Source organism: Eleutherodactylus coqui, chromosome 3 (assembly GCF_035609145.1).
Source record: "Eleutherodactylus coqui strain aEleCoq1 chromosome 3, aEleCoq1.hap1, whole genome shotgun sequence".
NCBI lineage: Eukaryota > Metazoa > Chordata > Amphibia > Anura > Eleutherodactylidae > Eleutherodactylus > Eleutherodactylus coqui.
Window position 1 is genome coordinate 25,709,594 of NC_089839.1, and position 12,584 is coordinate 25,722,177.

Consider the following 12,584-nt stretch of genomic DNA (forward strand, 5'->3'; position numbering starts at 1 on the left):
TTTTTGAGAGGGAGGATTGAAAAAAAAGGACTAATTCCGCCATTGTTTTTGGATTTCATTTTTAGGCATGCAGAGTAAACAATGTGATAACATTATTCTGTGAAGCAGCGTGATTCCGGCGACACCGAGTTTATATTGTTTTTTTATGTTTTGTTATTTTGTGTTGCTGCATTCCAAGAGCCCGAACATTTGTATTTTTCCATCGATGAAGCTCTATGAGGGCTTGTTTTTTGTAGGATGAGCTGTAGGCTTCACTGATCACATTTCTGGAAACATAGAACATTTTAATCACTTTTTATTCATTCTTTTTACAGTGTACCCTGCAGAATATAAATAACAAGTTAAAATAATCCAGGGGTTGACCCACCATCTCAGCACGCATGTGAGGGCCTTATTTTTTTAGGGTCGGCATGCAGGCACACTATTACTGTGAAGGTGGGTCATTGACGGCCACTATTACTATGAGGGATCACTAAAGAGCACTATTACTGTGAGGGGGTCACTGAGGGGCACTATTACTGTGAGGGGGGTCATGGAGGGGCACTATTACTGTGAGGGGGTCACTGAGGGGCACTATTACTGTGAGGGGGGTCACTGAGGGGCACTATTACTGTGAGGGGGGGTCAATGAGGGGGACGATTACTGTGAGGGGGTCACTATTACTGTGAGGGTTCACTGAGGGTCACTATTACTGTGAGGGGTCACTGAGGGGCACTATTACTGTGAGGGGGTCACTGAGGGACACTATTACTGGGAGGGGGTCACTATTACTGTAAGATGAGTACTGAAGGGCACAAATCGTCAGGGGGGCACTAAAGGGCACTATTACTGTGAGAAGGTCACTAATACTGCAAGGGATCACTAAGAGGCACTATTACTGTAAGAGGAGAACTGATGGGCACAAATTATGTGAGGGGATCGCTAAAGGGCACTTTTACTGTAAGAGGAGCACTGAAAGGCACAGATCATGTGCAAGGGTCACTAAGGAGCACTATTACTGTGAGATGCTCACTAATACTGTGAGGGATCATTAAGAGGCACTATTAGGACTCGGTCAGATGAGCATGGTTTACATGCTGCTAAGCAACATGTAAACTACGCTGCTGATATGCAGGCACTATGCACGTGAACAGACTGTCCCTAGCTCCCTGGAGCAGCCTGTTCACACATCTGTGGTGCGGGCAGCCTGCTTCCACGGCTCCCATAGGAGCCTATGGTAAGCACCCTGGACAGTGCGCACCACAGAGCTGACAGGCGAGTCGGAACTCACTGTCCATTCCTTTTTACAAGTGCAGATTCTGTGCTTCTTAGAAGGGTCCGTGTAAGGGCTACCATAGCAACTCATTGGATGCTATAGAAGCGTGGTTTACATGCTGTAGCAGCATAAAAAACCACGCTCATCTGACTGAGCCCTTACTGTGAGGGATCATTAAGGGGCACTATTACTGTTTTAGGAGCACTTAAGGGCACAGACTATGTAAGGGGATCACTAATGGGCACTATTACTGTGAGGGGGTCACTAGGGGGCACTATTACTATGAGAGGGTCACTGAGGGGCACTATTACTGTGAGGGATCATTAAGAGGCACTATTAGTATGAGGGATTACTAAAAGGCACTATTACTGTAAGAGGAGCACTGAAGAGCACTAATCATGTGAGGGGGTCACAAATGGGCCCTATTACTGTTAGGGGGTCATGGTCATTGAGACACACTATTACTGTGAATGACTCACTAAGGAATGCTCTTACTGAGAAGAACATTGAGAGGCACTTTTACTATGTAGGGGTCAATGAAGGACACTGCTACTGTGAGGGATCATTGAAGGGCACTATTACTGTGAGGGGGTCACTAAAGAGTGCTATCACTGTAAGAGGAGAACTGATGGGCACAAATTATGTGAGGGGGTCACTAAAGGGCACTTTTACTGTAAGAGGAGCACTGAAAGGCACAAATCATGTGCAAGGGTCACTAAGGGTCACTATTACTGTGAGATGCTCACTAATACTGTGAGCGATCATTAAGAGGCACTATTAGGACTCGGTCAGATGATCATGGTTTACATGCTGCTAAGCAACATGTAAACTACGCTGCTGATATGCAGGCACTATGCACGTGAACAGGCTGTCCCTAGCTCCCTGGAGCAGCCTGTTCACACATCTGTGGTGCGGGCAGCCTGCTTCCACAGCTCCCATAGGAGCCTATGGTAAGCACCCTGGACAGTGCGCACCACAGAGCTGACAGGCGAGTCGGAACTCACTGTCCATTCCTTTTTACAAGTGCAGATTCTGCGCTTCTTAGAAGGGTCCATGTAAGGGCTACCATAGCAACTCATTGGATGCTATAGAAGCGTGGTTTACATGCTGTAGCAGCGTAAAAAAACACTCTCATCTGACTGAGCCCTTACTGTGAGGGATCATTAAGGGGCACTATTACTGTTTTAGGAGCACTTAAGGGCACAGACTATGTAAGGGGGTCACTAATGGGCACTATTACTGTGAGGGGGTCACTAGGGGGCACTATTACTATGAGAGGGTCACTGAGGGGCACTATTACTGTGAGGGATCATTAAGAGGCACTATTACTATGAGGGATTACTAAAAGGCACTATTACTGTAAGAAGAGCACTGAAGAGCACTAATCATGTGAGTGGGTCACAAATGGGCCCTATTACTGTTAGGGGGTCATGGTCATTGAGACACACTATTACTGTGAATGACTTACTAAGGAATGCTCTTACTGAGAAGAACATTGAGAGGCACTTTTACTATGAAGGGGTCAATGAGGGACACTGTTACTGTGAGGGATCATTGAAGGGCACTATTACTGTGAGGGGGTCACTAAGGAGTGCTATCACTGTAAGAGGAGCACTGAGGGGCACTGTTAGTGTGAGGGGCCACAAAGGGAGTAAAAGGAGCATGGCCTAGTATTCAAAAAATATGCTGTACCCTGTTATGTGCGCTGCAAAAAAAGTCTTTCTGTGTTCATAAGTCTGGGGGCCGGGGTCTACTAGTGAAGTGTGCAAACTTTTTTGCCTAGCATTCCATCTTGGAGTTGGGAGAATACGATGACTGACATGTTATACAATAAGCAGATCACTCAGCTCTCATACGATTCCTCATATGCACCCCGGCCGGTTACTGGTGTGTAGGATTTAGGAAAGGCGGCATTGAAGGCAGTAAATGAGTGCACCATATGCCTCCTGCAATCTGTAAAATAATTCTGCAACTTACTCTCCGTCTATTTCCAGAGCGTCAACAGATGGAGGGCACTTATTGCATCACAGCAGTTCCATTTCAATCACTTTATAGCAGAGTATACGTCGGACAATCCGCCTCGTGCAAACAACAGCTGCTTTCAGAAGCCGGGAAACAAGACGGATGAGAAAACGCTGTGCCGAGGCGCGCTCCCAGAGGTTCCTCTAAGTAGCTTGTTAAAATCTTATCTCCCCCAGAGAACTTGTGAATTCAGGAAAAACAGAAATGAATACAAAGTTATTAGTTTGCTTAATAATTTAAAATGAAAACATCTTTCCCCGCGACGGCGGCGACGGCGGCTCTAACCGTCCTGTAAATATCCTTGTAAAAGAGCGCAGATAACGGAGCAGAGCGCGATAAGAACACAATTCCAGCAGTATCTGCTGCCGCCAAGGTGCTTTCTGAACCAAAATAGGCAAAAGCGAATTTAAGAGATGCTTTCATTTTAAATAGTTCTTAAAGGGACGGATACCTATAGTTTCTGTTATGAAACTACAACTTTGTGGGGTCTCTTTTATTCTTTTTATGCTCAGAACCTTAAAGTCTTTCCTGCTGCCAATAATAATTCTGCTCAGAAGAGTCTCCCCCTAGTGGTCATGCAATGATACATACAGTTTGCTTCTTTGCCATATGATTGGTTAATGGCTACTGAGATAAGCAAACTTCATTTTTTGCTCCCAGTGATGGAGAGACCCAAAATGAAATGCAAAATTCATTAACCCAAAACTTTGTTGCTTCTGTATCAGACGCGGTGAAACTGTCATAAAGTTGCTGCTGATGGATCTGATATACATACTGTGTTTCTCCATGTCGTTCCTGATAAAAGTTTGATTGATGGAGGTCCCGCCATGGAGACCTCGACTGATCACAAGAATGAGGGTCCCATGTCCCCCTCTCCTCCTCTCGTCACTCTGCGCAGTAAGGAGGAGAATGAATGAAGCTGCTGTTGTGCGTACACAGTGCCGCTACAATCATTTTAGTGGGATAGGTGATAAGTCAATTTTGGTACAAACCCCTTTATCTCATTGACCTCCCAGGCTTTTATTTTTTTTCACAGACATTAATTTTTTTTAAGTATTTTCTGCCGCCATCTTCTGCGTACAGTAACATTTTTATTTTTCTGTCGACGTAGTTGTGCGAGGGCTCATTTTTTGTGAGATGTCCTGTAGTTTATGTTGGTACCATTTCGGAATACATACAACTTTTTGATAATTTTTCATTGCGATTTTTTTTTTTTTCGGAAACAGGGTGACTGCAAAAGTGCATTTCTGGCATTTCTTTTTTTGTTTTTCAGACGACGCTCACCGTGCAGGGTAAATAATGTACTACTTTTATAGATTGGACTTTTACAGACACAGCGATACCAAACATGTATTTTTGTTTTATGATTTTGATTTTTTTATTATAGATATGGCAAAAGAGGGTTGATTTAAATGTTTATTACTCTTTTTTTAACAATTATTAAAACTTTATTGATTTGACAGATTTTTTTTTTTAGCCCCCTTGGGGACCACAACTAGCCATGCTTTGATCGCTCCTGCAGTATGATGTAATGCCATAGCATTACATCATACTGCAATCTGACAGGCAGTCTATCAAGCAACCCCATGGGGACGGCTTGATTGGCAGTCTGCTAAGACAGCCCTGTGGGGCTTTCTGGAGGCCCCTGGCTGCAATGACACCTGCATGGCTCGCTGCGCTCTCATCGTAGGGGGGCCATTTGGGACCCCCGGACATCGTTCAGGGAATTTAAATGCCGCTGTCAGAATTGACAGTGGCATTTAAAGGGCTAATAGCCGCGATCGGCCATGTGGCAGATTGCAGCTATTGTCCGTGGGTGTCAGCTGTAACAAACAGCTGACACCCCCACGCTGTATGAAGAGAGGTCACCCCACAATCTCTCTTCATACATAGCTCGACGCTCTAGGATGTAAATCTACGTCATATAGCGGGAAGGGGTTAAAAATTCAGGTAAAAAAAATATACACTTGCTATCACCGCATTGGTAAAAAAAAAGCATTATTCATCCTTTGTCAGGAATGTTGTCAGAAAAAAAAATTGCACAATGCCAGAATGGCTCTTTTTGATAAAGCCGTCTCCAAGAAAGAAATTGAATAAAAAAATGATCAAAATGTAGTATAAACTCCAAGATGGTACCAATAGGAACTACGGGACGTTCTGCAAAAGACGAGCCCTCACATAGCCCCTTCAATGGAAAAATAAGAGTTATGGGGGTCAGAAGATGGCAGCAGAAATTTTTTTTAAGTTCATTAATTTTTTTAAGCAATACTCTAACAGCAATTCCTCCAAAATGACCAAATCAGGGATTGTTTTTACATAGAAGTTTTTAAAAGTTTTCCCATACATTCTAATTGGAGATGAGCGAACGTACTCGTTTCGAGTAATTACTCGATCGAGCACCGCGATTTTCGAGTACTTCCGTACTGGGGTGAAAAGATTCGGGGGGCGCCGGGGGGCGGGGTGGCGGCGCGGGGGTAGCAGCGGGGAACAGGGGGGAGCCCTCTCTCTCTCCTTCTCCCCCCCACTCCCCGCTGCAACATCCCACTCACCCACGGCGCCCCCCGAATCTTTTCGCTCGAGTACGGAAGTGCTCGAAAATCACGGTACTCTGGCGAAAAACGGGCGTGGCCGAGTACGCTCGCTCATCTCTAATTCTAATGTATGTAAAGTGGTATCAATGAAAAATACCACTTGTCCTACAAAAAGAAGCCCTCATGTGGCTATGTTAAAGGCAAAATATAAAATATATAATTTTTTGAAAGTGAGGAGGTAAAAATAAAAAACGCCCAAAAAAACATAAAAAGTCTCTAACTAATAACATGCAGACAGCTTTACCATTCATCATCCACAGTGCAGGGAGGAAAAGTAAACTAATGAGGAACGAATTTTGGTTTGGTCCAAATTAGTGTGAACCAAACCAGAATTTCAGCAATACCGCTAAAACTGGTGCATATGTAGTGACCCGGAGCATCCTACAGGGTAGTCAAAAGGGTTAATAAGACCTGGGGACTGCACTATGAGCTCTCAGGGGTCATAGGTGGCACCCTGTAGGAAAAAGACACTGTTTTTCCCGGCATATCGGGTCAAAGCTAGTCTCCCTAGCAATAGATAGTTATCTGATTGGCTGCTTGCACTCGATTTTCTGATTGGTGGAATGGGAGGCGTCGAGTCAAGCCCGGGAATGGGAGCTAGGAGGAAGGGAAGTGAGTCAGTAAGAGAGAAGAAAGTGCGGGAAAGGAAGTGGAGAGTTAGAGGGCAGAGAAGGAGAGGTCTTTTTCATCCCTGCTGGAAGGAACCGGTGCCAGGGCTGATCCCATGGAGGCTATACGGAGAGTAGTCAGCTCAACCATAAATGTAATTCACCCTCGAGTAGTTAGAAAATCAGTGGGGTTACAGTGAAGCTGCGCTAGTCCCTCCATTCCTCTACAAATAACCTCTGGATACAACCAGTATTTAATGTGGTTGGGCTTCCACTTCAGTAGAGAGAATGAGAGTGAGTCAAGGAAAATACTGTCTGCTATTACCTGTTTTAAGAAGAATTGTTGAAGTTGCTATTACCTACTAAACTGCCAATTATGATTGTTGTACTCTAATGCCAAAGAATCAGTAAACTGTGTGCCTTTGGTTTACTACAACCCTCATGGACTTGTTTCTTTATTCCGTCCTTGCAAGAACGTAATTACTCAAAGGCAGTGCAGTCACATCAGACATCGCACAAACTATTCATCACTATCACTCTGCACCCTATTGCAATCCACTTGCTGCATGACTTACCATCTCTAGGCAGAGTAGCCACCTCAGTGACACAATCAGAATTGGCATAACCACCTGAGCTGCCCGTCTGCCAACTTCAGCATGCTGCATATACAACTGTTTAAAAGACATAACAGCCCCATTTAACACTATTAAGTTGCCTAGGAGGGTATCTAAGTGCTTCTGAGTCGTCTTTAAGTTTAGTTATTGACAAAAAAGAAGTAAAAGGAAAGAAAAATAAGGAAAAAGATGATGGGAAAGGATTAGTTTTCCATCTTTCGTCTCATTCTTTTTCCTTCTTCTTTCTTCTCCTTTTTTCTTACTATCTCTTCTACCTTTTCACTCGTTATCCTTCTTTCATCATCTTTTACTTCCTTTTTTTAAAAAAAAGAAAAAAGAAGAGGAATAAGAAAAAAAGAGAAGTAATATGCAAGAAGAAGGCAAAGAAGAAAAAGGAGAAAGCGAGGGATAATGAAGAGAAGAAGGAAAACATGAAAAGAGCAAGAAGTAGAATAAGAAGAAAGAGAAAGGGAGGAGAAGGGAGAGGAGAAGAACGCAGAGAAGGAAAAGGAGGAGGAGAAGAGAACAAGAAGAAGAGAGGAAGGGGAAGAAGAATAAGAAGGATGGATAAAAGAATAAGAATGAGAAAAAGAATGAAATGACAAATGAGAAAAAGAATGAGAAGAAGAATAGGGAGAAGAAAAGAACAATTATTGCTATTTAGTTGGTTAGGCTGAGACAAATTGTCCAAGGTTTGGGTTCCTTTTTGAAAGTGGAGATCTAGCAAAGTTTGACCCAAAACAGGGCTCTACACTAAAATGAACCCTTAAACGTTAAACCCTGTAGATTTCCCCATTAGCAGCAATCACCTCCAGCAAGCGCTTCCTTTCAAACTGATTTTCACCCGAAAGCCAAGTCAGCCTTATGGTTGCCTTCAAAGGGCTGATTGTAATTGTAAGACTACATGGTAATAGTGTCCACTATAGTGACCCCAGTAGTCATAGTGACCCAGTAGTAATAGTGACCCCCCCATAGTGATCCTAGTAATAAAAGTGACCCCCCCATAGTGATCCCAGTTAAAATAGGGACTCCCATAGTTGCCCTAGTAGTAATAGTGACGCCAGTAATAATTGTAATATCCATAGTTACCCCAGTACCAATAGGGTCCTATATAGTGGCCTTAGTAGTAATATTGGCCCCAGTAGTAAAAGTGACCCCAATATTAATAGTAGCACCCATAGTGGCCCCAGTAGCAATAAGGTCCCACATAGTGGCCCCAGGAGTAATAGTGACCTCATAGAGATCCCAGTAGCAATAGTGCCCCAATAGTTGCTCTGAGTAGTGATAGTGACCCCAGTAATTATAGGGACCTCCCCATAGGGACCCTAGTAGAAATAGGTTCTCTCATAGCAACCCTAGTAGTAACAGTGACCCCTATTGTGGCCCCAGTAGTAATTATGCCCCCCATGGTGGTGCCATTAGTAATTATGCCCCCCATAGTGCCTCCAGTACTACTTGTGTTCCCTATATTATAGTGGCTCTAGTACTACTTGTGTTCCCTATATTATAGTGGCTCCAGTAGCACTAGTGTTCCCTATACTGGCCCCAGTAGTCATACGTGACCTGCATAGTAGTCCCAGTAGTGATATTGACCACTCTATTGGCTTCTGGCTGGGCAGCATCCCTACAGGCATTATACTCACCCAGCTTCCAGTTCCGATCAGGTAACAGCAGCCACTGCTGAGTCTGGGATCGCTGACCTCGGAATAATTTGGCGCTATACAAATAACAGGATATATTAAAGCCTCGCATGACACAGAGTCTTAAGACAGCAGAAATGCAGTCCTAAAGTCTTGCTCATGACCTGAAGGTTGCAAGTTTAATCCGCGCATGGTTCAGGGCTGAAGTTCGATTCAGCCCTCCATCCTTCCGAGGTCGGTAAAATGAGTACCCAGCTTGGTAAATTACTTGAAAGCGCTGCGGAATAAGTTGGTGCTATACAAATAAGTTTTTTTTCATTTATTTACCCATCCCCTTGGCATCTGCACTGCAAACAGGACAGTGTATGCAAACACTGTGAGTAAGGCTGGGTTCAAACGGGCGGATTTGCTGCGGAAATTCTGTCCGGAATTTCGCCACAGCAAATCCGCCTGCAGCCGCTAATCCTAGGATTAGCCAGCCATGTGGACGAGATTTCTCAGAAATGGGACGGCAAATCCGCTGCGGCAAAGCTGGCAAAAGCCCGCGCTGCGGTGCGGAGTTGCCGGCCGCAGCATGCTCCTTTTTTTTCTTCTTCCGCTGCGGCTGCGCTCTCCTCTATGGGAAGAGTGAGCGGCCAGGCCGCTTTAAAACCCGCGGCTAAGTGCCGCGGATTTTGAAACAGCACTTCTCCAAGCGGTAATCTTGCCATTTTTCGCTGCGGCCAAACTACGAGATTTCCGCCGGGAATCTGGCATGTGAGAACCGGGGCTTAGAGGTCAGCGGTCACAGACTCTGCACTGCCACCATCAGACCGAAGTTGCTGGCTAGGTTACTGGATGGATGCTGCACAACCAATGGGCCACATTACATGAGGTGGCCGGCCGGATTCAGCCCGCGGACCTTGTGTTTGACACGTGCTGTAGCTGCAAATAAGATTTACACAACATTGCGGAAGAATTTCGATACAATTATGTGTTATTAGGTCACTGATGTATTACTGGAGTTGTATCGTGTTATTGGTGTATTATTATATCATGTACGGTACATATTGTCATACTATTGCTACAATATTACATGATTGGTGTATATTTCTGTATTATCAGGTCACTGATGTATAATTTCTGCATTACTATGTAATGCGTGTATTATATGATGCATGTATTGTCATGTTATAGTGTGATTGTGATTGGTGTATATTTATGTATCATTATGTCACCACCGCTCTTACCCTCCATATTTCCCGGTCGCACTCCCTTCGGTTCTCTCCCCTGACAAGTTATAGTAAGTCCCAGACAAATACTGTGCAATGTTTTGAATTGAGCGTTTTTCCTTCCCGCTGAGGTGACGCTTGCGGCTCTACAGCGAGACGTTTATAACACTAATCATCCGCCAGCAATAATACATTCTAATCTCACATTGTCAGGAACACAGCCGGATCAATACTCTATATGTCGCACCATGGCGGTATATTTACTGCTGTGTCTTTCCTCTGCCTCTTCCCTGCGGCTTTCATAAACATCGCCATATTTTTTAGATTGAACCCGCCTAATCTTTTACAAAGCCGGGATGATTCGTGATGTGTGTGTTGATATCAGTCGCTGTTCCGCAGGCAGACGGTGAGGTTGTTGTGTGCTGCAGCCATGTGATGCGTTATACAAGATTCCCTTTAGGCCGGCTTCACACGACTGTAAGCGTATTTGCGCGCACCTTAGCGTAGCTAAGTTTTTGTGGAACAATGTTTTTCTGCAAGCGCATCGGCTTATTTTACTGCACTTTGTGCAGCAGCAAGGCATGTTCATTTGCTCGCTACAAGGACGCATTGATTGGAAAGGCTAATTAGTCTTAATACGTTCCAGATGTGTTCTCTATCCTGCGCAATTACGCAGTGTTTCACACATCTCCTGGCATACTGTGCGTGCATTTGCGCACCCACTATTGACTTCTATGGGGAGAAAAATAGAACATGCTCTATTTTTTTTTGAGTGGCTGAAATGCGTGCGGAAAATACAGAAATGCATTCTCTGTGTATTGTGCACGCAAATATGTCCGTGTGCAGCCAGCCGTATGCTCTAAAATATACATTAGAATTGTAAAAATCTTCCAGTCTGCCCTCCCACAATTCCTTGCACTGCAGCATTCCCAAACCTGGGAGATACCTGTAGCTTTCCTCATCCAAGGCCTCCTGGAATGACAGAAGTACAGTTAAGACTAACATTCACAGAGACAAAGAACCCCTCCCAAATATTTGTGAATGGGACTATTGTGGGATTCATCATCCAAAATTCCAATGGCAACCCTCCCTGTCTCCACCTGCAGAATCAAACTTGTCAGTTAGTATGTTGGTGCTTCTCATGCTCCGCCCTTGGTGATGTCATCGCTCCGCCCCCTCCCCTGGTGACATCATCGAAGGTCCTACAACACTTATAAAACAGAGAGCCTGACCAACAGAAGAACAACACAGTTGGGGCTCTTGAAAAGGGGAGGACAAAAATAACAAAATAAGAATACAACTAAACCGTTATTATGTCAGAAACAACTCAGTGGTCCTGACAGAAGACACTGACCTACCATCACCACAGAGATCTGGCGGGCTGAAGGACCTGTGGTGATGTCACTGATGTGGGAGGCGCCATTGTGCAGTTTAGTAAAAGAGATCTGGTGGGCTGAAGGACCTGCGGCGATGTCACTGTTGTGGGAGGAGCCATTGTGCAGTTTGGTAGAAAGTACTGTATACTGGAAAAAAAACGACAGCAGCTACTACCAGGCCCTGTGATGATGTCTCTGTGTGGGTGGAGTCAGGAATCACATGACCAGGGGTGATGACTGTATCCAGGAGTCTGGTGATGTGTGGACTAGAAGAGCTGTGTGTGTGATGTGTGTGAATCAGGACGTAGCAGAGCTGTGTGTGTCATGTGCTGTGTGTGTAATGTGTGGGAATCAAGATGGATGTATTACAGCTGTGTGTGGTATCTAGTACAGCTGTGTGTGTAATGTGTTGTTTGTGTAATATATGGGGTTAGGATGGATGTAGTAGAGCTGTGTGTGATGTGTGGGGATCACAATGCATGTATCATGTAGCATAGCTGTGTGGCGCATTGCGCCACCAGAAACACTGGCACTATAATTTCCTAGTAATTGCTAGTCAATGTAGAAAGGAAATTTGCTATTGCTGAATATAGACCATATGCATCATGATAGCCATGCCTAGCCTTAGCTATGTGTCACCTGTATGGTCATACAGGGCACCGGCCACCAGCTTGTATAGGGGCACCTGGCGGACATTGGCTAGGGGCAATTTCTCCTCTTAGCTCCACTTGGCAAGATCATCTTCCTTCTCTGTGGTGCAACATCTTGGGGAGCTACATGAATCCTCCTACTCCTAGCTCTGTCTCCTTGTCTCGGATCTTCTGATCAGCCCATCTGCACTGATGCAACAATCACTTAGATCTGCTATTGTATTTATCTTATGAGCTTAGTTCTGGTGCTGTATTCATGAATTATGAGCTTGGTCCTGGTGTACTGTTTATGTTATGAGCTTGATTCTTGTGCACTGTTTTTGTTAAGAGCTTTGTTTTGTTGCACTGAGGTGCTAGACCTGTATTTATGTTATGATCTTGACTCTAGTGTGCTATTTTTGTACTGAGCTTGGTTTGGGTATTGTATCCATGTACAGAGATTGATTCTGGTGCACTGTTAATTGATTAGCTTTTGGTGCACTATTTAGGTACTGAGGTTTATTCTGATGCTGTATTTATATCATGAGCTTAGTTCTGGTGCTGCATTTATGTACTGAACTTGGTTCTGGTGCTGTATTTACGTACTGAACTTGGTTCTGGTGCTGTATTTATGTACT